Below are 25,789 nucleotides of genomic sequence, written 5' to 3'. Positions count from 1 at the left end.
CTTATATGGTTAGAAGCTTGATAAAGGTTGAACTTGTCCCTCGATCTCCCTTGATACGAAACATGATATGTGAACCTATTTGGTTTTGTATTCGGCAAAATGAAATTATTTGAATGAGCATTGTCCCAAAAATGAGATTTTAGCCTATATGGTTAAAATTTTGATAAATATTAATGTTGAATTTGTCCCTCGATGTCCTTTATTGCGTAACATAATATTTGAACCAATTTCGTTTTAAATTTGGTAAATAGAAAGTAATGAGATGACCCTTATCGCGAAAACGAGATTTTAGCTTATATTGTTGCATGTTTGTTAAATACAAAGGTTGAACATGTCCCTCGATGTCCCTTGATGCGAAACATGATATGTGAACCTATTTGGTTTGAAATTCGGTAAAATGAAAGTATTGAAATGACCCTTGTCGCGAAAATGAAATGTTAGCCTATGTGGTTAGAAGTTTGATAAACAGTAAACTTGTCCCTCGATGTCCCTTGATGCGAAACATGATATGTGAACCTATTTGGTTTTATATTCGGAAAAATGAAAGTATTGGAATAACTTTGTCGCAAAAATGAGATTTTAGCCTATATGGTTAGAAGTTTGATAAAGGTTGAACTTGTCCCTCGATCTCCCTTGATACGATACATCATATGTGAACCTATTTGGTTTTGTATTCGACAAAATGAAATTATTTGAATGACCATTGTCCCAAAAAAGAGACTTTAGCCTATATGGTTAAAAGTTTGAGAAATATTAATGTTGAATTTGTCCCTCGATGTCCTTTATTGCGTAACATAATATTTGAACCAATTTCGTTTTAAATTTGGTAAATAGAAAGTAATGAGATGACCCTTATCGCGAAAACGAGATTTTAGCTTATATTGTTGCATGTTTGTTAAATATGAAGGTTGAACATGTCCCTCGATGTCCGTTGATGTGAAACATGATATGTGAACCTATTTGGTTTGAAATTCGGTAAAATGAAAGTATTGAAATGACCCTTGTCGCGAAAATGAAATGTTAGCCTATGTGGTTAGAAGTTTGATAAACAGTGAACTTGTCCCTCGATGTCCCTTGATGCGAAACATGATATGTGAACTTATTTGGTTTTATATTCGGAAAAATGAAAGTATTGGAATCACTTTGTCGCGAAAATGAGATTTTAGCCTTATATGGTTAGAAGTTTGATAAAGGTTGAACTTGTCCCTCGATCTCCTTTGATACGAAACATGATATGTGAACCTATTTGGTTTTGTATTCGGCAAAATGAAATTATTTGAATGAGCATTGTCCCAAAAATGAGATTTTAGCCTATATGGTTAAAAGTTTGATAAATATTAATGTTGAATTTGTCCCTCGATGTCCTTTATTGCGTAACATAATATTTGAACCAATTTCGTTTTAAATTTGGTAAATAGAAAGTAATGAGATGACCCTTATCGCGAAAACGAGATTTTAGCTTATATTGTTGCATGTTTGTTAAATACGAAGGTTGAACATGTCCCTCGATGTCCCTTGATGCGAAACATGATATGTGAACCTATTTGGTTTGAAATTCGGTAAAATGAAAGTATTGAAATGACCCTTGTCGCGAAAATGAAATGTTAGCCTATGTGGTTAGAAGTTTGATAAACAGTGAACTTGTCCCTCGATGTCCCTTGATGCGAAACATGATATGTGAATCTATTTGGTTTTATATTCGGAAAAATGAAAGTATTGGAATAACTTTGTCGCAAAAATGAGATTTTAGCCTATATGGTTAGAAGTTTGATAAAGGTTGAACTTGTCCCTCGATCTCCCTTGATACGAAACATGATATGTGAATCTATTTGGTTTTATATTCGGAAAAATGAAAGTATTGGAATGATTTTGTCGCGAAAATGAGATTTTAGCCTATATGGTTAGAAGTTTGATAAAGGTTGAACTTGTCCCTCGATTTCCCTTGATACGATACATCATATGTGAACCTATTTGGTTTTGTATTCGACAAAATGAAATTATTTGAATGACCATTGTCCCAAAAAAGAGATTTTAGCCTATATGGTTAAAAGTTTGAGAAATATTAATGTTGAATTTGTCCCTCGATGTCCTTTATTGCGTAACATAATATTTGAACCAATTTCGTTTTAAATTTGGTAAATAGAAAGTAATGAGATGACCCTTATCGCGAAAACGAGATTTTAGCTTATATTGTTGCATGTTTGTTAAATATGAAGGTTGAACATGTCCCTCGATGTCCGTTGATGTGAAACATGATATGTGAACCTATTTGGTTTGAAATTCGGTAAAATGAAAGTATTGAAATGACCCTTGTCGCGAAAATGAAATGTTAGCCTATGTGGTTAGAAGTTTGATAAACAGTGAACTTGTCCCTCGATGTTCCTTGATGCGAAACATGATATGTGAACCTATTTGGTTTTATATTCGGAAAAATGAAAGTATTGGAATCACTTTGTCGCAAAAATGAGATTTTAGCCTTATATGGTTAGAAGCTTGATAAAGGTTGAACTTGTCCCTCGATCTCCCTTGATACGAAACATGATATGTGAACCTATTTGGTTTTGTATTCGGCAAAATGAAATTATTTGAATGAGCATTGTCCCAAAAATGAGATTTTAGCCTATATGGTTAAAATTTTGATAAATATTAATGTTGAATTTGTCCCTCGATGTCCTTTATTGCGTAACATAATATTTGAACCAATTTCGTTTTAAATTTGGTAAATAGAAAGTAATGAGATGACCCTTATCGCGAAAACGAGATTTTAGCTTATATTGTTGCATGTTTGTTAAATACAAAGGTTGAACATGTCCCTCGATGTCCCTTGATGCGAAACATGATATGTGAACCTATTTGGTTTGAAATTCGGTAAAATGAAAGTATTGAAATGACCCTTGTCGCGAAAATGAAATGTTAGCCTATGTGGTTAGAAGTTTGATAAACAGTAAACTTGTCCCTCGATGTCCCTTGATGCGAAACATGATATGTGAACCTATTTGGTTTTATATTCGGAAAAATGAAAGTATTGGAATAACTTTGTCGCAAAAATGAGATTTTAGCCTATATGGTTAGAAGTTTGATAAAGGTTGAACTTGTCCCTCGATCTCCCTTGATACGATACATCATATGTGAACCTATTTGGTTTTGTATTCGACAAAATGAAATTATTTGAATGACCATTGTCCCAAAAAAGAGACTTTAGCCTATATGGTTAAAAGTTTGAGAAATATTAATGTTGAATTTGTCCCTCGATGTCCTTTATTGCGTAACATAATATTTGAACCAATTTCGTTTTAAATTTGGTAAATAGAAAGTAATGAGATGACCCTTATCGCGAAAACGAGATTTTAGCTTATATTGTTGCATGTTTGTTAAATATGAAGGTTGAACATGTCCCTCGATGTCCGTTGATGTGAAACATGATATGTGAACCTATTTGGTTTGAAATTCGGTAAAATGAAAGTATTGAAATGACCCTTGTCGCGAAAATGAAATGTTAGCCTATGTGGTTAGAAGTTTGATAAACAGTGAACTTGTCCCTCGATGTCCCTTGATGCGAAACATGATATGTGAACTTATTTGGTTTTATATTCGGAAAAATGAAAGTATTGGAATCACTTTGTCGCGAAAATGAGATTTTAGCCTTATATGGTTAGAAGTTTGATAAAGGTTGAACTTGTCCCTCGATCTCCTTTGATACGAAACATGATATGTGAACCTATTTGGTTTTGTATTCGGCAAAATGAAATTATTTGAATGAGCATTGTCCCAAAAATGAGATTTTAGCCTATATGGTTAAAAGTTTGATAAATATTAATGTTGAATTTGTCCCTCGATGTCCTTTATTGCGTAACATAATATTTGAACCAATTTCGTTTTAAATTTGGTAAATAGAAAGTAATGAGATGACCCTTATCGCGAAAACGAGATTTTAGCTTATATTGTTGCATGTTTGTTAAATACGAAGGTTGAACATGTCCTTCGATGTCCCTTGATGCGAAACATGATATGTGAACCTATTTGGTTTGAAATTCGGTAAAATGAAAGTATTGAAATGACCCTTGTCGCGAAAATGAAATGTTAGCCTATGTGGTTAGAAGTTTGATAAACAGTGAACTTGTCCCTCGATGTCCCTTGATGCGAAACATGATATGTGAATCTATTTGGTTTTATATTCGGAAAAATGAAAGTATTGGAATAACTTTGTCGCAAAAATGAGATTTTAGCCTATATGGTTAGAAGTTTGATAAAGGTTGAACTTGTCCCTCGATCTCCCTTGATACGAAACATGATATGTGAATCTATTTGGTTTTATATTCGGAAAAATGAAAGTATTGGAATGATTTTGTCGCGAAAATGAGATTTTAGCCTATATGGTTAGAAGTTTGATAAAGGTTGAACTTGTCCCTCGATCTCCCTTGATACGATACATCATATGTGAACCTATTTGGTTTTGTATTCGACAAAATGAAATTATTTGAATGACCATTGTCCCAAAAAAGAGATTTTAGCCTATATGGTTAAAAGTTTGAGAAATATTAATGTTGAATTTGTCCCTCGATGTCCTTTATTGCGTAACATAATATTTGAACCAATTTCGTTTTAAATTTGGTAAATAGAAAGTAATGAGATGACCCTTATCGCGAAAACGAGATTTTAGCTTATATTGTTGCATGTTTGTTAAATATGAAGGTTGAACATGTCCCTCGATGTCCGTTGATGTGAAACATGATATGTGAACCTATTTGGTTTGAAATTCGGTAAAATGAAAGTATTGAAATGAACCTTGTCGCGAAAATGAAATGTTAGCCTATGTGGTTAGAAGTTTGATAAACAGTGAACTTGTCCCTCGATGTCCCTTGATGCGAAACATGATATGTGAACCTATTTGGTTTTATATTCGGAAAAATGAAAGTATTGGAATCACTTTGTCGCAAAAATGAGATTTTAGCCTTATATGGTTAGAAGCTTGATAAAGGTTGAACTTGTCCCTCGATCTCCCTTGATACGAAACATGATATGTGAACCTATTTGGTTTTGTATTCGGCAAAATGAAATTATTTGAATGAGCATTGTCCCAAAAATGAGATTTTAGCCTATATGGTTAAAATTTTGATAAATATTAATGTTGAATTTGTCCCTCGATGTCCTTTATTGCGTAACATAATATTTGAACCAATTTCGTTTTAAATTTGGTAAATAGAAAGTAATGAGATGACCCTTATCGCGAAAACGAGATTTTAGCTTATATTGTTGCATGTTTGTTAAATACGAAGGTTGAACATGTCCCTCGATGTCCCTTGATGCGAAACATGATATGTGAACCTATTTGGTTTGAAATTCGGTAAAATGAAAGTATTGAAATGACCCTTGTCGCGAAAATGAAATGTTAACCTATGTGGTTAGAAGTTTGATAAACAGTGAACTTGTCCCTCGATGTCCCTTGATGCGAAACATGATATGTGAATCTATTTGGTTTTATATTCGGAAAAATGAAAGTATTGGAATAACTTTGTCGCAAAAATGAGATTTTAGCCTATATGGTTAGAAGTTTGATAAAGGTTGAACTTGTCCCTCGATCTCCCTTGATACGAAACATGATATGTGAATCTATTTGGTTTTATATTCGGAAAAATGAAAGTATTGGAATGATTTTGTCGCGAAAATGAGATTTTAGCCTATATGGTTAGAAGTTTGATAAAGGTTGAACTTGTCCCTCGATCTCCCTTGATACGATACATCATATGTGAACCTATTTGGTTTTGTATTCGACAAAATGAAATTATTTGAATGACCATTGTCCCAAAAAAGAGATTTTAGCCTATATGGTTAAAAGTTTGAGAAATATTAATGTTGAATTTGTCCCTCGATGTCCTTTATTGCGTAACATAATATTTGAACCAATTTCGTTTTAAATTTGGTAAATAGAAAGTAATGAGATGACCCTTATCGCGAAAACGAGATTGTAGCTTATATTGTTGCATGTTTGTTAAATATGAAGGTTGAACATGTCCCTCGATGTCCGTTGATGTGAAACATGATATGTGAACCTATTTGGTTTGAAATTCGGTAAAATGAAAGTATTGAAATGAACCTTGTCGCGAAAATGAAATGTTAGCCTATGTGGTTAGAAGTTTGATAAACAGTGAACTTGTCCCTCGATGTCCCTTGATGCGAAACATGATATGTGAACCTATTTGGTTTTATATTCGGAAAAATGAAAGTATTGGAATCACTTTGTCGCAAAAATGAGATTTTAGCCTTATATGGTTAGAAGCTTGATAAAGGTTGAACTTGTCCCTCGATCTCCCTTGATACGAAACATGATATGTGAACCTATTTGGTTTTGTATTCGGCAAAATGAAATTATTTGAATGAGCATTGTCCCAAAAATGAGATTTTAGCCTATATGGTTAAAATTTTGATAAATATTAATGTTGAATTTGTCCCTCGATGTCCTTTATTGCGTAACATAATATTTGAACCAATTTCGTTTTAAATTTGGTAAATAGAAAGTAATGAGATGACCCTTATCGCGAAAACGAGATTTTAGCTTATATTGTTGCATGTTTGTTAAATACAAAGGTTGAACATGTCCCTCGATGTCCCTTGATGCGAAACATGATATGTGAACCTATTTGGTTTGAAATTCGGTAAAATGAAAGTATTGAAATGACCCTTGTCGCGACAATGAAATGTTAGCCTATGTGGTTAGAAGTTTGATAAACAGTAAACTTGTCCCTCGATGTCCCTTGATGCGAAACATGATATGTGAACCTATTTGGTTTTATATTCGGAAAAATGAAAGTATTGGAATAACTTTGTCGCAAAAATGAGATTTTAGCCTATATGGTTAGAAGTTTGATAAAGGTTGAACTTGTCCCTCGATCTCCCTTGATACGATACATCATATGTGAACCTATTTGGTTTTGTATTCGACAAAATGAAATTATTTGAATGACCATTGTCCCAAAAAAGAGACTTTAGCCTATATGGTTAAAAGTTTGAGAAATATTAATGTTGAATTTGTCCCTCGATGTCCTTTATTGCGTAACATAATATTTGAACCAATTTCGTTTTAAATTTGGTAAATAGAAAGTAATGAGATGACCCTTATCGCGAAAACGAGATTTTAGCTTATATTGTTGCATGTTTGTTAAATATGAAGGTTGAACATGTCCCTCGATGTCCGTTGATGTGAAACATGATATGTGAACCTATTTGGTTTGAAATTCGGTAAAATGAAAGTATTGAAATGACCCTTGTCGCGAAAATGAAATGTTAGCCTATGTGGTTAGAAGTTTGATAAACAGTGAACTTGTCCCTCGATGTCCCTTGATGCGAAACATGATATGTGAACTTATTTGGTTTTATATTCGGAAAAATGAAAGTATTGGAATCACTTTGTCGCGAAAATGAGATTTTAGCCTTATATGGTTAGAAGTTTGATAAAGGTTGAACTTGTCCCTCGATCTCCTTTGATACGAAACATGATATGTGAACCTATTTGGTTTTGTATTCGGCAAAATGAAATTATTTGAATGAGCATTGTCCCAAAAATGAGATTTTAGCCTATATGGTTAAAAGTTTGATAAATATTAATGTTGAATTTGTCCCTCGATGTCCTTTATTGCGTAACATAATATTTGAACCAATTTCGTTTTAAATTTGGTAAATAGAAAGTAATGAGATGACCCTTATCGCGAAAACGAGATTTTAGCTTATATTGTTGCATGTTTGTTAAATACGAAGGTTGAACATGTCCCTCGATGTCCCTCGATGCGAAACATGATATGTGAACCTATTTGGTTTGAAATTCGGTAAAATGAAAGTATTGAAATGACCCTTGTCGCGAAAATGAAATGTTAGCCTATGTGGTTAGAAGTTTGATAAACAGTGAACTTGTCCCTCGATGTCCCTTGATGCGAAACATGATATGTGAATCTATTTGGTTTTATATTCGGAAAAATGAAAGTATTGGAATAACTTTGTCGCAAAAATGAGATTTTAGCCTATATGGTTAGAAGTTTGATAAAGGTTGAACTTGTCCCTCGATCTCCCTTGATACGAAACATGATATGTGAATCTATTTGGTTTTATATTCGGAAAAATGAAAGTATTGGAATGATTTTGTCGCGAAAATGAGATTTTAGCCTATATGGTTAGAAGTTTGATAAAGGTTGAACTTGTCCCTCGATCTCCCTTGATACGATACATCATATGTGAACCTATTTGGTTTTGTATTCGCCAAAATGAAATTATTTGAATGACCATTGTCCCAAAAAAGAGATTTTAGCCTATATGGTTAAAAGTTTGAGAAATATTAATGTTGAATTTGTCCCTCGATGTCCTTTATTGCGTAACATAATATTTGAACCAATTTCGTTTTAAATTTGGTAAATAGAAAGTAATGAGATGACCCTTATCGCGAAAACGAGATTTTAGCTTATATTGTTGCATGTTTGTTAAATATGAAGGTTGAACATGTCCCTCGATGTCCGTTGATGTGAAACATGATATGTGAACCTATTTGGTTTGAAATTCGGTAAAATGAAAGTATTGAAATGAACCTTGTCGCGAAAATGAAATGTTAGCCTATGTGGTTAGAAGTTTGATAAACAGTGAACTTGTCCCTCGATGTCCCTTGATGCGAAACATGATATGTGAACTTATTTGGTTTTATATTCGGAAAAATGAAAGTATTGAAATCATTTTGTCGCGAAAATGAGATTTTAGCCTTATATGGTTAGAAGTTTGATAAAGGTTGAACTTGTCCCTCGATCTCCTTTGATACGAAACATGATATGTGAACCTATTTGGTTTTGTATTCGGCAAAATGAAATTATTTGAATGAGCATTGTCCCAAAAATGAGATTTTAGCCTATATGGTTAAAAGTTTGATAAATATTAATGTTGAATTTGTCCCTCGATGTCCTTTATTGCGTAACATAATATTTGAACCAATTTCGTTTTAAATTTGGTAAATAGAAAGTAATGAGATGACCCTTATCGCGAAAACGAGATTTTAGCTTATATTGTTGCATGTTTGTTAAATACGAAGGTTGAACATGTCCCTCGATGTCCCTCGATGCGAAACATGATATGTGAACCTATTTGGTTTGAAATTCGGTAAAATGAAAGTATTGAAATGACCCTTGTCGCGAAAATGAAATGTTAGCCTATGTGGTTAGAAGTTTGATAAACAGTGAACTTGTCCCTCGATGTCCCTTGATGCGAAACATGATATGTGAATCTATTTGGTTTTATATTCGGAAAAATGAAAGTATTGGAATAACTTTGTCGCAAAAATGAGATTTTAGCCTATATGGTTAGAAGTTTGATAAAGGTTGAACTTGTCCCTCGATCTCCCTTGATACGAAACATGATATGTGAATCTATTTGGTTTTATATTCGGAAAAATGAAAGTATTGGAATGATTTTGTCGCGAAAATGAGATTTTAGCCTATATGGTTAGAAGTTTGATAAAGGTTGAACTTGTCCCTCGATCTCCCTTGATACGATACATCATATGTGAACCTATTTGGTTTTGTATTCGCCAAAATGAAATTATTTGAATGACCATTGTCCCAAAAAAGAGATTTTAGCCTATATGGTTAAAAGTTTGAGAAATATTAATGTTGAATTTGTCCCTCGATGTCCTTTATTGCGTAACATAATATTTGAACCAATTTCGTTTTAAATTTGGTAAATAGAAAGTAATGAGATGACCCTTATCGCGAAAACGAGATTTTAGCTTATATTGTTGCATGTTTGTTAAATATGAAGGTTGAACATGTCCCTCGATGTCCGTTGATGTGAAACATGATATGTGAACCTATTTGGTTTGAAATTCGGTAAAATGAAAGTATTGAAATGAACCTTGTCGCGAAAATGAAATGTTAGCCTATGTGGTTAGAAGTTTGATAAACAGTGAACTTGTCCCTCGATGTCCCTTGATGCGAAACATGATATGTGAACTTATTTGGTTTTATATTCGGAAAAATGAAAGTATTGAAATCATTTTGTCGCGAAAATGAGATTTTAGCCTTATATGGTTAGAAGTTTGATAAAGGTTGAACTTGTCCCTCGATCTCCTTTGATACGAAACATGATATGTGAACCTATTTGGTTTTGTATTCGGCAAAATGAAATTATTTGAATGAGCATTGTCCCAAAAATGAGATTTTAGCCTATATGGTTAAAAGTTTGATAAATATTAATGTTGAATTTGTCCCTCGATGTCCTTTATTGCGTAACATAATATTTGAACCAATTTCGTTTTAAATTTGGTAAATAGAAAGTAATGAGATGACCCTTATCGCGAAAACGAGATTTTAGCTTATATTGTTGCATGTTTGTTAAATACGAAGGTTGAACATGTCCCTCGATGTCCCTTGATGCGAAACATGATATGTGAACCTATTTGGTTTGAAATTCGGTAAAATGAAAGTATTGAAATGACCCTTGTCGCGAAAATGAAATGTTAGCCTATGTGGTTAGAAGTTTGATAAACAGTGAACTTGTCCCTCGATGTCCCTTGATGCGAAACATGATATGTGAATCTATTTGGTTTTATATTCGGAAAAATGAAAGTATTGGAATAACTTTGTCGCAAAAATGAGATTTTAGCCTATATGGTTAGAAGTTTGATAAAGGTTGAACTTGTCCCTCGATCTCCCTTGATACGAAACATGATATGTGAATCTATTTGGTTTTATATTCGGAAAAATGAAAGTATTGGAATGATTTTGTCGCGAAAATGAGATTTTAGCCTATATGGTTAGAAGTTTGATAAAGGTTGAACTTGTCCCTCGATCTCCCTTGATACGATACATCATATGTGAACCTATTTGGTTTTGTATTCGCCAAAATGAAATTATTTGAATGACCATTGTCCCAAAAAAGAGATTTTAGCCTATATGGTTAAAAGTTTGAGAAATATTAATGTTGAATTTGTCCCTCGATGTCCTTTATTGCGTAACATAATATTTGAACCAATTTCGTTTTAAATTTGGTAAATAGAAAGTAATGAGATGACCCTTATCGCGAAAACGAGATTTTAGCTTATATTGTTGCATGTTTGTTAAATACGAAGGTTGAACATGTCCCTCGATGTCCCTTGATGCGAAACATGATATGTGAACCTATTTGGTTTGAAATTCGGTAAAATGAAAGTATTGAAATGACCCTTGTCGCGAAAATGAAATGTTAGCCTATGTGGTTAGAAGTTTGATAAACAGTGAACTTGTCCCTCGATGTCCCTTGATGCGAAACATGATATGTGAATCTATTTGGTTTTATATTCGGAAAAATGAAAGTATTGGAATAACTTTGTCGCAAAAATGAGATTTTAGCCTATATGGTTAGAAGTTTGATAAAGGTTGAACTTGTCCCTCGATCTCCCTTGATACGAAACATGATATGTGAATCTATTTGGTTTTATATTCGGAAAAATGAAAGTATTGGAATGATTTTGTCGCGAAAATGAGATTTTAGCCTATATGGTTAGAAGTTTGATAAAGGTTGAACTTGTCCCTCGATCTCCCTTGATACGATACATCATATGTGAACCTATTTGGTTTTGTATTCGCCAAAATGAAATTATTTGAATGACCATTGTCCCAAAAAAGAGATTTTAGCCTATATGGTTAAAAGTTTGAGAAATATTAATGTTGAATTTGTCCCTCGATGTCCTTTATTGCGTAACATAATATTTGAACCAATTTCGTTTTAAATTTGGTAAATAGAAAGTAATGAGATGACCCTTATCGCGAAAACGAGATTTTAGCTTATATTGTTGCATGTTTGTTAAATATGAAGGTTGAACATGTCCCTCGATGTCCGTTGATGTGAAACATGATATGTGAACCTATTTGGTTTGAAATTCGGTAAAATGAAAGTATTGAAATGAACCTTGTCGCGAAAATGAAATGTTAGCCTATGTGGTTAGAAGTTTGATAAACAGTGAACTTGTCCCTCGATGTCCCTTGATGCGAAACATGATATGTGAACTTATTTGGTTTTATATTCGGAAAAATGAAAGTATTGAAATCATTTTGTCGCGAAAATGAGATTTTAGCCTTATATGGTTAGAAGTTTGATAAAGGTTGAACTTGTCCCTCGATCTCCTTTGATACGAAACATGATATGTGAACCTATTTGGTTTTGTATTCGGCAAAATGAAATTATTTGAATGAGCATTGTCCCAAAAATGAGATTTTAGCCTATATGGTTAAAAGTTTGAGAAATATTAATGTTGAATTTGTCCCTCGATGTCCTTTATTGCGTAACATAATATTTGAACCAATTTCGTTTTAAATTTGGTAAATAGAAAGTAATGAGATGACCCTTATCGCGAAAACGAGATTTTAGCTTATATTGTTGCATGTTTGTTAAATACGAAGGTTGAACATGTCCCTCGATGTCCCTTGATGCGAAACATGATATGTGAACCTATTTGGTTTGAAATTCGGTAAAATGAAAGTATTGAAATGACCCTTGTCGCGAAAATGAAATGTTAGCCTATGTGGTTAGAAGTTTGATAAACAGTGAACTTGTCCCTCGATGTCCCTTGATGCGAAACATGATATGTGAATCTATTTGGTTTTATATTCGGAAAAATGAAAGTATTGGAATAACTTTGTCGCAAAAATGAGATTTTAGCCTATATGGTTAGAAGTTTGATAAAGGTTGAACTTGTCCCTCGATCTCCCTTGATACGAAACATGATATGTGAATCTATTTGGTTTTATATTCGGAAAAATGAAAGTATTGGAATGATTTTGTCGCGAAAATGAGATTTTAGCCTATATGGTTAGAAGTTTGATAAAGGTTGAACTTGTCCCTCGATCTCCCTTGATACGATACATCATATGTGAACCTATTTGGTTTTGTATTCGCCAAAATGAAATTATTTGAATGACCATTGTCCCAAAAAAGAGATTTTAGCCTATATGGTTAAAAGTTTGAGAAATATTAATGTTGAATTTGTCCCTCGATGTCCTTTATTGCGTAACATAATATTTGAACCAATTTCGTTTTAAATTTGGTAAATAGAAAGTAATGAGATGACCCTTATCGCGAAAACGAGATTTTAGCTTATATTGTTGCATGTTTGTTAAATATGAAGGTTGAACATGTCCCTCGATGTCCGTTGATGTGAAACATGATATGTGAACCTATTTGGTTTGAAATTCGGTAAAATGAAAGTATTGAAATGAACCTTGTCGCGAAAATGAAATGTTAGCCTATGTGGTTAGAAGTTTGATAAACAGTGAACTTGTCCCTCGATGTCCCTTGATGCGAAACATGATATGTGAACTTATTTGGTTTTATATTCGGAAAAATGAAAGTATTGAAATCATTTTGTCGCGAAAATGAGATTTTAGCCTTATATGGTTAGAAGTTTGATAAAGGTTGAACTTGTCCCTCGATCTCCTTTGATACGAAACATGATATGTGAACCTATTTGGTTTTGTATTCGGCAAAATGAAATTATTTGAATGAGCATTGTCCCAAAAATGAGATTTTAGCCTATATGGTTAAAAGTTTGATAAATATTAATGTTGAATTTGTCCCTCGATGTCCTTTATTGCGTAACATAATATTTGAACCAATTTCGTTTTAAATTTGGTAAATTGAAAGTAATGAGATGACCCTTATCGCGAAAACGAGATTTTAGCTTATATTGTTGCATGTTTGTTAAATACGAAGGTTGAACATGTCCCTCGATGTCCCTTGATGCGAAACATGATATGTGAACCTATTTGGTTTGAAATTCGGTAAAATGAAAGTATTGAAATGACCCTTGTCGCGAAAATGAAATGTTAGCCTATGTGGTTAGAAGTTTGATAAACAGTGAACTTGTCCCTCGATGTCCCTTGATGCGAAACATGATATGTGAATCTATTTGGTTTTATATTCGGAAAAATGAAAGTATTGGAATAACTTTGTCGCAAAAATGAGATTTTAGCTTATATGGTTAGAAGTTTGATAAAGGTTGAACTTGTCCCTCGATCTCCCTTGATACGAAACATGATATGTGAATCTATTTGGTTTTATATTCGGAAAAATGAAAGTATTGGAATGATTTTGTCGCGAAAATGAGATTTTAGCCTATATGGTTAGAAGTTTGATAAAGGTTGAACTTGTCCCTCGATCTCCCTTGATACAAAACATGATATGTGAACCTATTTGGTTTTGTATTCGGCAAAATGAAATTATTTGAATGACCATTGTCCCAAAAAAGAGATTTTAGCCTATATGGTTAAAAGGTTGAGAAATATTAATGTTGAATTTGTCCCTCGATGTCCTTTATTGCGTAACATAATATTTGAACCAATTTCGTTTTAAATTTGGTAAATAGAAAGTAATGAGATGACCCTTATCGCGAAAACGAGATTTTAGCTTATATTGTTGCATGTTTGTTAAATATGAAGGTTGAACATGTCCCTCGATGTCCGTTGATGTGAAACATGATATGTGAACCTATTTGGTTTGAAATTCGGTAAAATGAAAGTATTGAAATGACCCTTGTCGCGAAAATGAAATGTTAGCCTATGTGGTTAGAAGTTTGATAAACAGTGAACTTGTCCCTCGATGTTCCTTGATGCGAAACATGATATGTGAATCTATTTGGTTTTATATTCGGAAAAATGAAAGTATTGGAATGATTTTGTCGCGAAAATGAGATTTTAGCCTATATGGTTAGAAGTTTGATAAAGGTTGAACTTGTCCCTCGATCTCCCTTGATACGATACATCATATGTGAACCTATTTGGTTTTGTATTCGACAAAATGAAATTATTTGAATGACCATTGTCCCAAAAAAGAGATTTTAGCCTATATGGTTAAAAGTTTGAGAAATATTAATGTTGAATTTGTCCCTCGATGTCCTTTATTGCGTAACATAATATTTGAACCAATTTCGTTTTAAATTTGGTAAATAGAAAGTAATGAGATGACCCTTATCGCGAAAACGAGATTTTAGCTTATATTGTTGCATGTTTGTTAAATATGAAGGTTGAACATGTCCCTCGATGTCCGTTGATGTGAAACATGATATGTGAACCTATTTGGTTTGAAATTCGGTAAAATGAAAGTATTGAAATGACCCTTGTCGCGAAAATGAAATGTTAGCCTATGTGGTTAGAAGTTTGATAAACAGTGAACTTGTCCCTCGATGTCCCTTGATGCGAAACATGATATGTGAACTTATTTGGTTTTATATTCGGAAAAATGAAAGTATTGGAATCACTTTGTCGCGAAAATGAGATTTTAGCCTTATATGGTTAGAAGTTTGATAAAGGTTGAACTTGTCCCTCGATCTCCTTTGATACGAAACATGATATGTGAACCTATTTGGTTTTGTATTCGGCAAAATGAAATTATTTGAATGAGCATTGTCCCAAAAATGAGATTTTAGCCTATATGGTTAAAAGTTTGATAAATATTAATGTTGAATTTGTCCCTCGATGTCCTTTATTGCGTAACATAATATTTGAACCAATTTCGTTTTAAATTTGGTAAATAGAAAGTAATGAGATGACCCTTATCGCGAAAACGAGATTTTAGCTTATATTGTTGCATGTTTGTTAAATACGAAGGTTGAACATGTCCCTCGATGTCCCTTGATGCGAAACATGATATGTGAACCTATTTGGTTTGAAATTCGGTAAAATGAAAGTATTGAAATGACCCTTGTCGCGAAAATGAAATGTTAGCCTATGTGGTTAGAAGTTTGATAAACAGTGAACTTGTCCCTCGATGTCCCTTGATGCGAAACATGATATGTGAATCTATTTGGTTTTATATTCGGAAAAATGAAAGTATTGGAATAACTTTGTCGCAAAAATGAGATTTTAGCCTATATGGTTAGAAGTTTGATAAAGGTTGAACTTGTCCCTCGATCTCCCTTGATACGAAACATGATATGTGAATCTATTTGGTTTTATATTCGGAAAAATGAAAGTATTGGAATGATTTTGTCGCGAAAATGAGATTTTAGCCTATATGGTTAGAAGTTTGATAAAGGTTGAACTTGTCCCTCGATCTCCCTTGATACGATACATCATATGTGAACCTATTTGGTTTTGTATTCGCCAAAATGAAATTATTTGAATGACCATTGTCCCAAAAAAGAGATTTTAGCCTATATGGTTAAAAGTTTGAGAAATATTAATGTTGAATTTGTCCCTCGATGTCCTTTATTGCGTAACATAATATTTGAACCAATTTCGTTTTAAATTTGGTAAATAGAAAGTAATGAGATGACCCTTATCGCGAAAACGAGATTTTAGCTTATATTGTTGCATGTTTGTTAAATACGAAGGTTGAACATGTCCCTCGATGTCCCTTGATGCGAAACATGATATGTGAACCTATTTGGTTTGAAATTCGGTAAAATGAAAGTATTGAAATGACCCTTGTCGCGAAAATGAAATGTTAGCCTATGTGGTTAGAAGTTTGATAAACAGTGAACTTGTCCCTCGATGTCCCTTGATGCGAAACATGATATGTGAATCTATTTGGTTTTATATTCGGAAAAATGAAAGTATTGGAATAACTTTGTCGCAAAAATGAGATTTTAGCCTATATGGTTAGAAGTTTGATAAAGGTTGAACTTGTCCCTCGATCTCCCTTGATACGAAACATGATATGTGAATCTATTTGGTTTTATATTCGGAAAAATGAAAGTATTGGAATGATTTTGTCGCGAAAATGAGATTTTAGCCTATATGGTTAGAAGTTTGATAAAGGTTGAACTTGTCCCTCGATCTCCCTTGATACGATACATCATATGTGAACCTATTTGGTTTTGTATTCGCCAAAATGAAATTATTTGAATGACCATTGTCCCAAAAAAGAGATTTTAGCCTATATGGTTAAAAGTTTGAGAAATATTAATGTTGAATTTGTCCCTCGATGTCCTTTATTGCGTAACATAATATTTGAACCAATTTCGTTTTAAATTTGGTAAATAGAAAGTAATGAGATGACCCTTATCGCGAAAACGAGATTTTAGCTTATATTGTTGCATGTTTGTTAAATATGAAGGTTGAACATGTCCCTCGATGTCCGTTGATGTGAAACATGATATGTGAACCTATTTGGTTTGAAATTCGGTAAAATGAAAGTATTGAAATGAACCTTGTCGCGAAAATGAAATGTTAGCCTATGTGGTTAGAAGTTTGATAAACAGTGAACTTGTCCCTCGATGTCCCTTGATGCGAAACATGATATGTGAACTTATTTGGTTTTATATTCGGAAAAATGAAAGTATTGAAATCATTTTGTCGCGAAAATGAGATTTTAGCCTTATATGGTTAGAAGTTTGATAAAGGTTGAACTTGTCCCTCGATCTCCTTTGATACGAAACATGATATGTGAACCTATTTGGTTTTGTATTCGGCAAAATGAAATTATTTGAATGAGCATTGTCCCAAAAATGAGATTTTAGCCTATATGGTTAAAAGTTTGAGAAATATTAATGTTGAATTTGTCCCTCGATGTCCTTTATTGCGTAACATAATATTTGAACCAATTTCGTTTTAAATTTGGTAAATAGAAAGTAATGAGATGACCCTTATCGCGAAAACAAGATTTTAGCTTATATTGTTGCATGTTTGTTAAATACGAAGGTTGAACATGTCCCTCGATGTCCCTTGATGCGAAACATGATATGTGAACCTATTTGGTTTGAAATTCGGTAAAATGAAAGTATTGAAATGACCCTTGTCGCGAAAATGAAATGTTAGCCTATGTGGTTAGAAGTTTGATAAACAGTGAACTTGTCCCTCGATGTCCCTTGATGCGAAACATGATATGTGAATCTATTTGGTTTTATATTCGGAAAAATGAAAGTATTGGAATAACTTTGTCGCAAAAATGAGATTTTAGCCTATATGGTTAGAAGTTTGATAAAGGTTGAACTTGTCCCTCGATCTCCCTTGATACGAAACATGATATGTGAATCTATTTGGTTTTATATTCGGAAAAATGAAAGTATTGGAATGATTTTGTCGCGAAAATGAGATTTTAGCCTATATGGTTAGAAGTTTGATAAAGGTTGAACTTGTCCCTCGATCTCCCTTGATACGATACATCATATGTGAACCTATTTGGTTTTGTATTCGCCAAAATGAAATTATTTGAATGACCATTGTCCCAAAAAAGAGATTTTAGCCTATATGGTTAAAAGTTTGAGAAATATTAATGTTGAATTTGTCCCTCGATGTCCTTTATTGCGTAACATAATATTTGAACCAATTTCGTTTTAAATTTGGTAAATAGAAAGTAATGAGATGACCCTTATCGCGAAAACGAGATTTTAGCTTATATTGTTGCATGTTTGTTAAATATGAAGGTTGAACATGTCCCTCGATGTCCGTTGATGTGAAACATGATATGTGAACCTATTTGGTTTGAAATTCGGTAAAATGAAAGTATTGAAATGAACCTTGTCGCGAAAATGAAATGTTAGCCTATGTGGTTAGAAGTTTGATAAACAGTGAACTTGTCCCTCGATGTCCCTTGATGCGAAACATGATATGTGAACTTATTTGGTTTTATATTCGGAAAAATGAAAGTATTGAAATCATTTTGTCGCGAAAATGAGATTTTAGCCTTATATGGTTAGAAGTTTGATAAAGGTTGAACTTGTCCCTCGATCTCCTTTGATACGAAACATGATATGTGAACCTATTTGGTTTTGTATTCGGCAAAATGAAATTATTTGAATGAGCATTGTCCCAAAAATGAGATTTTAGCCTATATGGTTAAAAGTTTGATAAATATTAATGTTGAATTTGTCCCTCGATGTCCTTTATTGCGTAACATAATATTTGAACCAATTTCGTTTTAAATTTGGTAAATAGAAAGTAATGAGATGACCCTTATCGCGAAAACGAGATTTTAGCTTATATTGTTGCATGTTTGTTAAATACGAAGGTTGAACATGTCCCTCGATGTCCCTTGATGCGAAACATGATATGTGAACCTATTTGGTTTGAAATTCGGTAAAATGAAAGTATTGAAATGACCCTTGTCGCGAAAATGAAATGTTAGCCTATGTGGTTAGAAGTTTGATAAACAGTGAACTTGTCCCTCGATGTCCCTTGATGCGAAACATGATATGTGAATCTATTTGGTTTTATATTCGGAAAAATGAAAGTATTGGAATAACTTTGTCGCAAAAATGAGATTTTAGCTTATATGGTTAGAAGTTTGATAAAGGTTGAACTTGTCCCTCGATCTCCCTTGATACGAAACATGATATGTGAATCTATTTGGTTTTATATTCGGAAAAATGAAAGTATTGGAATGATTTTGTCGCGAAAATGAGATTTTAGCCTATATGGTTAGAAGTTTGATAAAGGTTGAACTTGTCCCTCGATCTCCCTTGATACAAAACATGATATGTGAACCTATTTGGTTTTGTATTCGGCAAAATGAAATTATTTGAATGACCATTGTCCCAAAAAAGAGATTTTAGCCTATATGGTTAAAAGGTTGAGAAATATTAATGTTGAATTTGTCCCTCGATGTCCTTTATTGCGTAACATAATATTTGAACCAATTTCGTTTTAAATTTGGTAAATAGAAAGTAATGAGATGACCCTTATCGCGAAAACGAGATTTTAGCTTATATTGTTGCATGTTTGTTAAATATGAAGGTTGAACATGTCCCTCGATGTCCGTTGATGTGAAACATGATATGTGAACCTATTTGGTTTGAAATTCGGTAAAATGAAAGTATTGAAATGACCCTTGTCGCGAAAATGAAATGTTAGCCTATGTGGTTAGAAGTTTGATAAACAGTGAACTTGTCCCTCGATGTTCCTTGATGCGAAACATGATATGTGAATCTATTTGGTTTTATATTCGGAAAAATGAAAGTATTGGAATGATTTTGTCGCGAAAATGAGATTTTAGCCTATATGGTTAGAAGTTTGATAAAGGTTGAACTTGTCCCTCGATCTCCCTTGATACGATACATCATATGTGAACCTATTTGGTTTTGTATTCGACAAAATGAAATTATTTGAATGACCATTGTCCCAAAAAAGAGATTTTAGCCTATATGGTTAAAAGTTTGAGAAATATTAATGTTGAATTTGTCCCTCGATGTCCTTTATTGCGTAACATAATATTTGAACCAATTTCGTTTTAAATTTGGTAAATAGAAAGTAATGAGATGACCCTTATCGCGAAAACGAGATTTTAGCTTATATTGTTGCATGTTTGTTAAATATGAAGGTTGAACATGTCCCTCGATGTCCGTTGATGTGAAACATGATATGTGAACCTATTTGGTTTGAAATTCGGTAAAATGAAAGTATTGAAATGACCCTTGTCGCGAAAATGAAATGTTAGCCTATGTGGTTAGAAGTTTGATAAACAGTGAACTTGTCCCTCGATGTCCCTTGATGCGAAACATGATATGTGAACTTATTTGGTTTTATATTCGGAAAAATGAAAGTATTGGAATCACTTTGTCGCGAAAATGAGATTTTAGCCTTATATGGTTAGAAGTTTGATAAAGGTTGAACTTGTCCCTCGATCTCCTTTGATACGAAACATGATATGTGAACCTATTTGGTTTTGTATTCGGCAAAATGAAATTATTTGAATGAGCATTGTCCCAAAAATGAGATTTTAGCCTATATGGTTAAAAGTTTGATAAATATTAATGTTGAATTTGTCCCTCGATGTCCTTTATTGCGTAACATAATATTTGAACCAATTTCGTTTTAAATTTGGTAAATAGAAAGTAATGAGATGACCCTTATCGCGAAAACGAGATTTTAGCTTATATTGTTGCATGTTTGTTAAATACGAAGGTTGAACATGTCCCTCGATGTCCCTTGATGCGAAACATGATATGTGAACCTATTTGGTTTGAAATTCGGTAAAATGAAAGTATTGAAATGACCCTTGTCGCGAAAATGAAATGTTAGCCTATGTGGTTAGAAGTTTGATAAACAGTGAACTTGTCCCTCGATGTCCCTTGATGCGAAACATGATATGTGAATCTATTTGGTTTTATATTCGGAAAAATGAAAGTATTGGAATAACTTTGTCGCAAAAATGAGATTTTAGCCTATATGGTTAGAAGTTTGATAAAGGTTGAACTTGTCCCTCGATCTCCCTTGATACGATACATCATATGTGAACCTATTTGGTTTTGTATTCGACAAAATGAAATTATTTGAATGACCATTGTCCCAAAAAAGAGATTTTAGCCTATATGGTTAAAACTTTGAGAAATATTAATGTTGAATTTGTCCCTCGATGTCCTTTATTGCGTAACATAATATTTGAACCAATTTCGTTTTAAATTTGGTAAATAGAAAGTAATGAGATGACCCTTATCGCGAAAACGAGATTTTAGCTTATATTGTTGCATGTTTGTTAAATATGAAGGTTGAACATGTCCCTCGATGTCCGTTGATGTGAAACATGATATGTGAACCTATTTGGTTTGAAATTCGGTAAAATGAAAGTATTGAAATGACCCTTGTCGCGAAAATGAAATGTTAGCCTATGTGGTTAGAAGTTTGATAAACAGTGAACTTGTCCCTCGATGTTCCTTGATGCGAAACATGATATGTGAACCTATTTGGTTTTATATTCGGAAAAATGAAAGTATTGGAATCACTTTGTCACAAAAATGAGATTTTAGCCTTATATGGTTAGAAGCTTGATAAAGGTTGAACTTGTCCCTCGATCTCCCTTGATACGAAACATGATATGTGAACCTATTTGGTTTTGTATTCGGCAAAATGAAATTATTTGAATGAGCATTGTCCCAAAAATGAGATTTTAGCCTATATGGTTAAAATTTTGATAAATATTAATGTTGAATTTGTCCCTCGATGTCCTTTATTGCGTAACATAATATTTGAACCAATTTCGTTTTAAATTTGGTAAATAGAAAGTAATGAGATGACCCTTATCGCGAAAACGAGATTTTAGCTTATATTGTTGCATGTTTGTTAAATACAAAGGTTGAACATGTCCCTCGATGTCCCTTGATGCGAAACATGATATGTGAACCTATTTGGTTTGAAATTCGGTAAAATGAAAGTATTGAAATGACCCTTGTCGCGAAAATGAAATGTTAGCCTATGTGGTTAGAAGTTTGATAAACAGTAAACTTGTCCCTTGATGTCCCTTGATGCGAAACATGATATGTGAACCTATTTGGTTTTATATTCGGAAAAATGAAAGTATTGGAATAACTTTGTCGCAAAAATGAGATTTTAGCCTATATGGTTAGAAGTTTGATAAAGGTTGAACTTGTCCCTCGATCTCCCTTGATACGATACATCATATGTGAACCTATTTGGTTTTGTATTCGACAAAATGAAATTATTTGAATGACCATTGTCCCAAAAAAGAGATTTTAGCCTATATGGTTAAAAGTTTGAGAAATATTAATGTTGAATTTGTCCCTCGATGTCCTTTATTGCGTAACATAATATTTGAACCAATTTCGTTTTAAATTTGGTAAATAGAAAGTAATGAGATGACCCTTATCGCGAAAACGAGATTTTAGCTTATATTGTTGCATGTTTGTTAAATATGAAGGTTGAACATGTCCCTCGATGTCCGTTGATGTGAAACATGATATGTGAACCTATTTGGTTTGAAATTCGGTAAAATGAAAGTATTGAAATGACCCTTGTCGCGAAAATGAAATGTTAGCCTATGTGGTTAGAAGTTTGATAAACAGTGAACTTGTCCCTCGATGTCCCTTGATGCGAAACATGATATGTGAACTTATTTGGTTTTATATTCGGAAAAATGAAAGTATTGGAATCACTTTGTCGCGAAAATGAGATTTTAGCCTTATATGGTTAGAAGTTTGATAAAGGTTGAACTTGTCCCTCGATCTCCTTTGATACGAAACATGATATGTGAACCTATTTGGTTTTGTATTCGGCAAAATGAAATTATTTGAATGAGCATTGTCCCAAAAATGAGATTTTAGCCTATATGGTTAAAAGTTTGATAAATATTAATGTTGAATTTGTCCCTCGATGTCCTTTATTGCGTAACATAATATTTGAACCAATTTCGTTTTAAATTTGGTAAATAGAAAGTAATGAGATGACCCTTATCGCGAAAACGAGATTTTAGCTTATATTGTTGCATGTTTGTTAAATACGAAGGTTGAACATGTCCCTCGATGTCCCTTGATGCGAAACATGATATGTGAACCTATTTGGTTTGAAATTCGGTAAAATGAAAGTATTGAAATGACCCTTGTCGCGAAAATGAAATGTTAGCCTATGTGGTTAGAAGTTTGATAAACAGTGAACTTGTCCCTCGATGTCCCTTGATGCGAAACATGATATGTGAATCTATTTGGTTTTATATTCGGAAAAATGAAAGTATTGGAATAACTTTGTCGCAAAAATGAGATTTTAGCCTATATGGTTAGAAGTTTGATAAAGGTTGAACTTGTCCCTCGATCTCCCTTGATACGATACATCATATGTGAACCTATTTGGTTTTGTATTCGACAAAATGAAATTATTTGAATGACCATTGTCCCAAAAAAGAGATTTTAGCCTATATGGTTAAAACTTTGAGAAATATTAATGTTGAATTTGTCCCTCGATGTCCTTTATTGCGTAACATAATATTTGAACCAATTTCGTTTTAAATTTGGTAAATAGAAAGTAATGAGATGACCCTTATCGCGAAAACGAGATTTTAGCTTATATTGTTGCATGTTTGTTAAATATGAAGGTTGAACATGTCCCTCGATGTCCGTTGATGTGAAACATGATATGTGAACCTATTTGGTTTGAAATTCGGTAAAATGAAAGTATTGAAATGACCCTTGTCGCGAAAATGAAATGTTAGCCTATGTGGTTAGAAGTTTGATAAACAGTGAACTTGTCCCTCGATGTTCCTTGATGCGAAACATGATATGTGAACCTATTTGGTTTTATATTCGGAAAAATGAAAGTATTGGAATCACTTTGTCACAAAAATGAGATTTTAGCCTTATATGGTTAGAAGCTTGATAAAGGTTGAACTTGTCCCTCGATCTCCCTTGATACGAAACATGATATGTGAACCTATTTGGTTTTGTATTCGGCAAAATGAAATTATTTGAATGAGCATTGTCCCAAAAATGAGATTTTAGCCTATATGGTTAAAATTTTGATAAATATTAATGTTGAATTTGTCCCTCGATGTCCTTTATTGCGTAACATAATATTTGAACCAATTTCGTTTTAAATTTGGTAAATAGAAAGTAATGAGATGACCCTTATCGCGAAAACGAGATTTTAGCTTATATTGTTGCATGTTTGTTAAATACAAAGGTTGAACATGTCCCTCGATGTCCCTTGATGCGAAACATGATATGTGAACCTATTTGGTTTGAAATTCGGTAAAATGAAAGTATTGAAATGACCCTTGTCGCGAAAATGAAATGTTAGCCTATGTGGTTAGAAGTTTGATAAACAGTAAACTTGTCCCTTGATGTCCCTTGATGCGAAACATGATATGTGAACCTATTTGGTTTTATATTCGGAAAAATGAAAGTATTGGAATAACTTTGTCGCAAAAATGAGATTTTAGCCTATATGGTTAGAAGTTTGATAAAGGTTGAACTTGTCCCTCGATCTCCCTTGATACGATACATCATATGTGAACCTATTTGGTTTTGTATTCGACAAAATGAAATTATTTGAATGACCATTGTCCCAAAAAAGAGATTTTAGCCTATATGGTTAAAAGTTTGAGAAATATTAATGTTGAATTTGTCCCTCGATGTCCTTTATTGCGTAACATAATATTTGAACCAATTTCGTTTTAAATTTGGTAAATAGAAAGTAATGAGATGACCCTTATCGCGAAAACGAGATTTTAGCTTATATTGTTGCATGTTTGTTAAATATGAAGGTTGAACATGTCCCTCGATGTCCGTTGATGTGAAACATGATATGTGAACCTATTTGGTTTGAAATTCGGTAAAATGAAAGTATTGAAATGACCCTTGTCGCGAAAATGAAATGTTAGCCTATGTGGTTAGAAGTTTGATAAACAGTGAACTTGTCCCTCGATGTCCCTTGATGCGAAACATGATATGTGAACTTATTTGGTTTTATATTCGGAAAAATGAAAGTATTGGAATCACTTTGTCGCGAAAATGAGATTTTAGCCTTATATGGTTAGAAGTTTGATAAAGGTTGAACTTGTCCCTCGATCTCCTTTGATACGAAACATGATATGTGAACCTATTTGGTTTTGTATTCGGCAAAATGAAATTATTTGAATGAGCATTGTCCCAAAAATGAGATTTTAGCCTATATGGTTAAAAGTTTGATAAATATTAATGTTGAATTTGTCCCTCGATGTCCTTTATTGCGTAACATAATATTTGAACCAATTTCGTTTTAAATTTGGTAAATAGAAAGTAATGAGATGACCCTTATCGCGAAAACGAGATTTTAGCTTATATTGTTGCATGTTTGTTAAATACGAAGGTTGAACATGTCCCTCGATGTCCCTTGATGCGAAACATGATATGTGAACCTATTTGGTTTGAAATTCGGTAAAATGAAAGTATTGAAATGACCCTTGTCGCGAAAATGAAATGTTAGCCTATGTGGTTAGAAGTTTGATAAACAGTGAACTTGTCCCTCGATGTCCCTTGATGCGAAACATGATATGTGAATCTATTTGGTTTTATATTCGGAAAAATGAAAGTATTGGAATAACTTTGTCGCAAAAATGAGATTTTAGCCTATATGGTTAGAAGTTTGAT

The sequence above is a fragment of the Medicago sativa genome, chromosome 3 (genome assembly GCF_051527215.1).
Source record: "Medicago sativa cultivar Bolivia chromosome 3, Bolivia_mono, whole genome shotgun sequence".
Classification (NCBI taxonomy): Eukaryota; Viridiplantae; Streptophyta; class Magnoliopsida; order Fabales; family Fabaceae; genus Medicago; species Medicago sativa.
The sequence above is the reverse complement of the archived record's forward strand: the minus strand, read 5'-3'. Positions refer to the sequence as shown.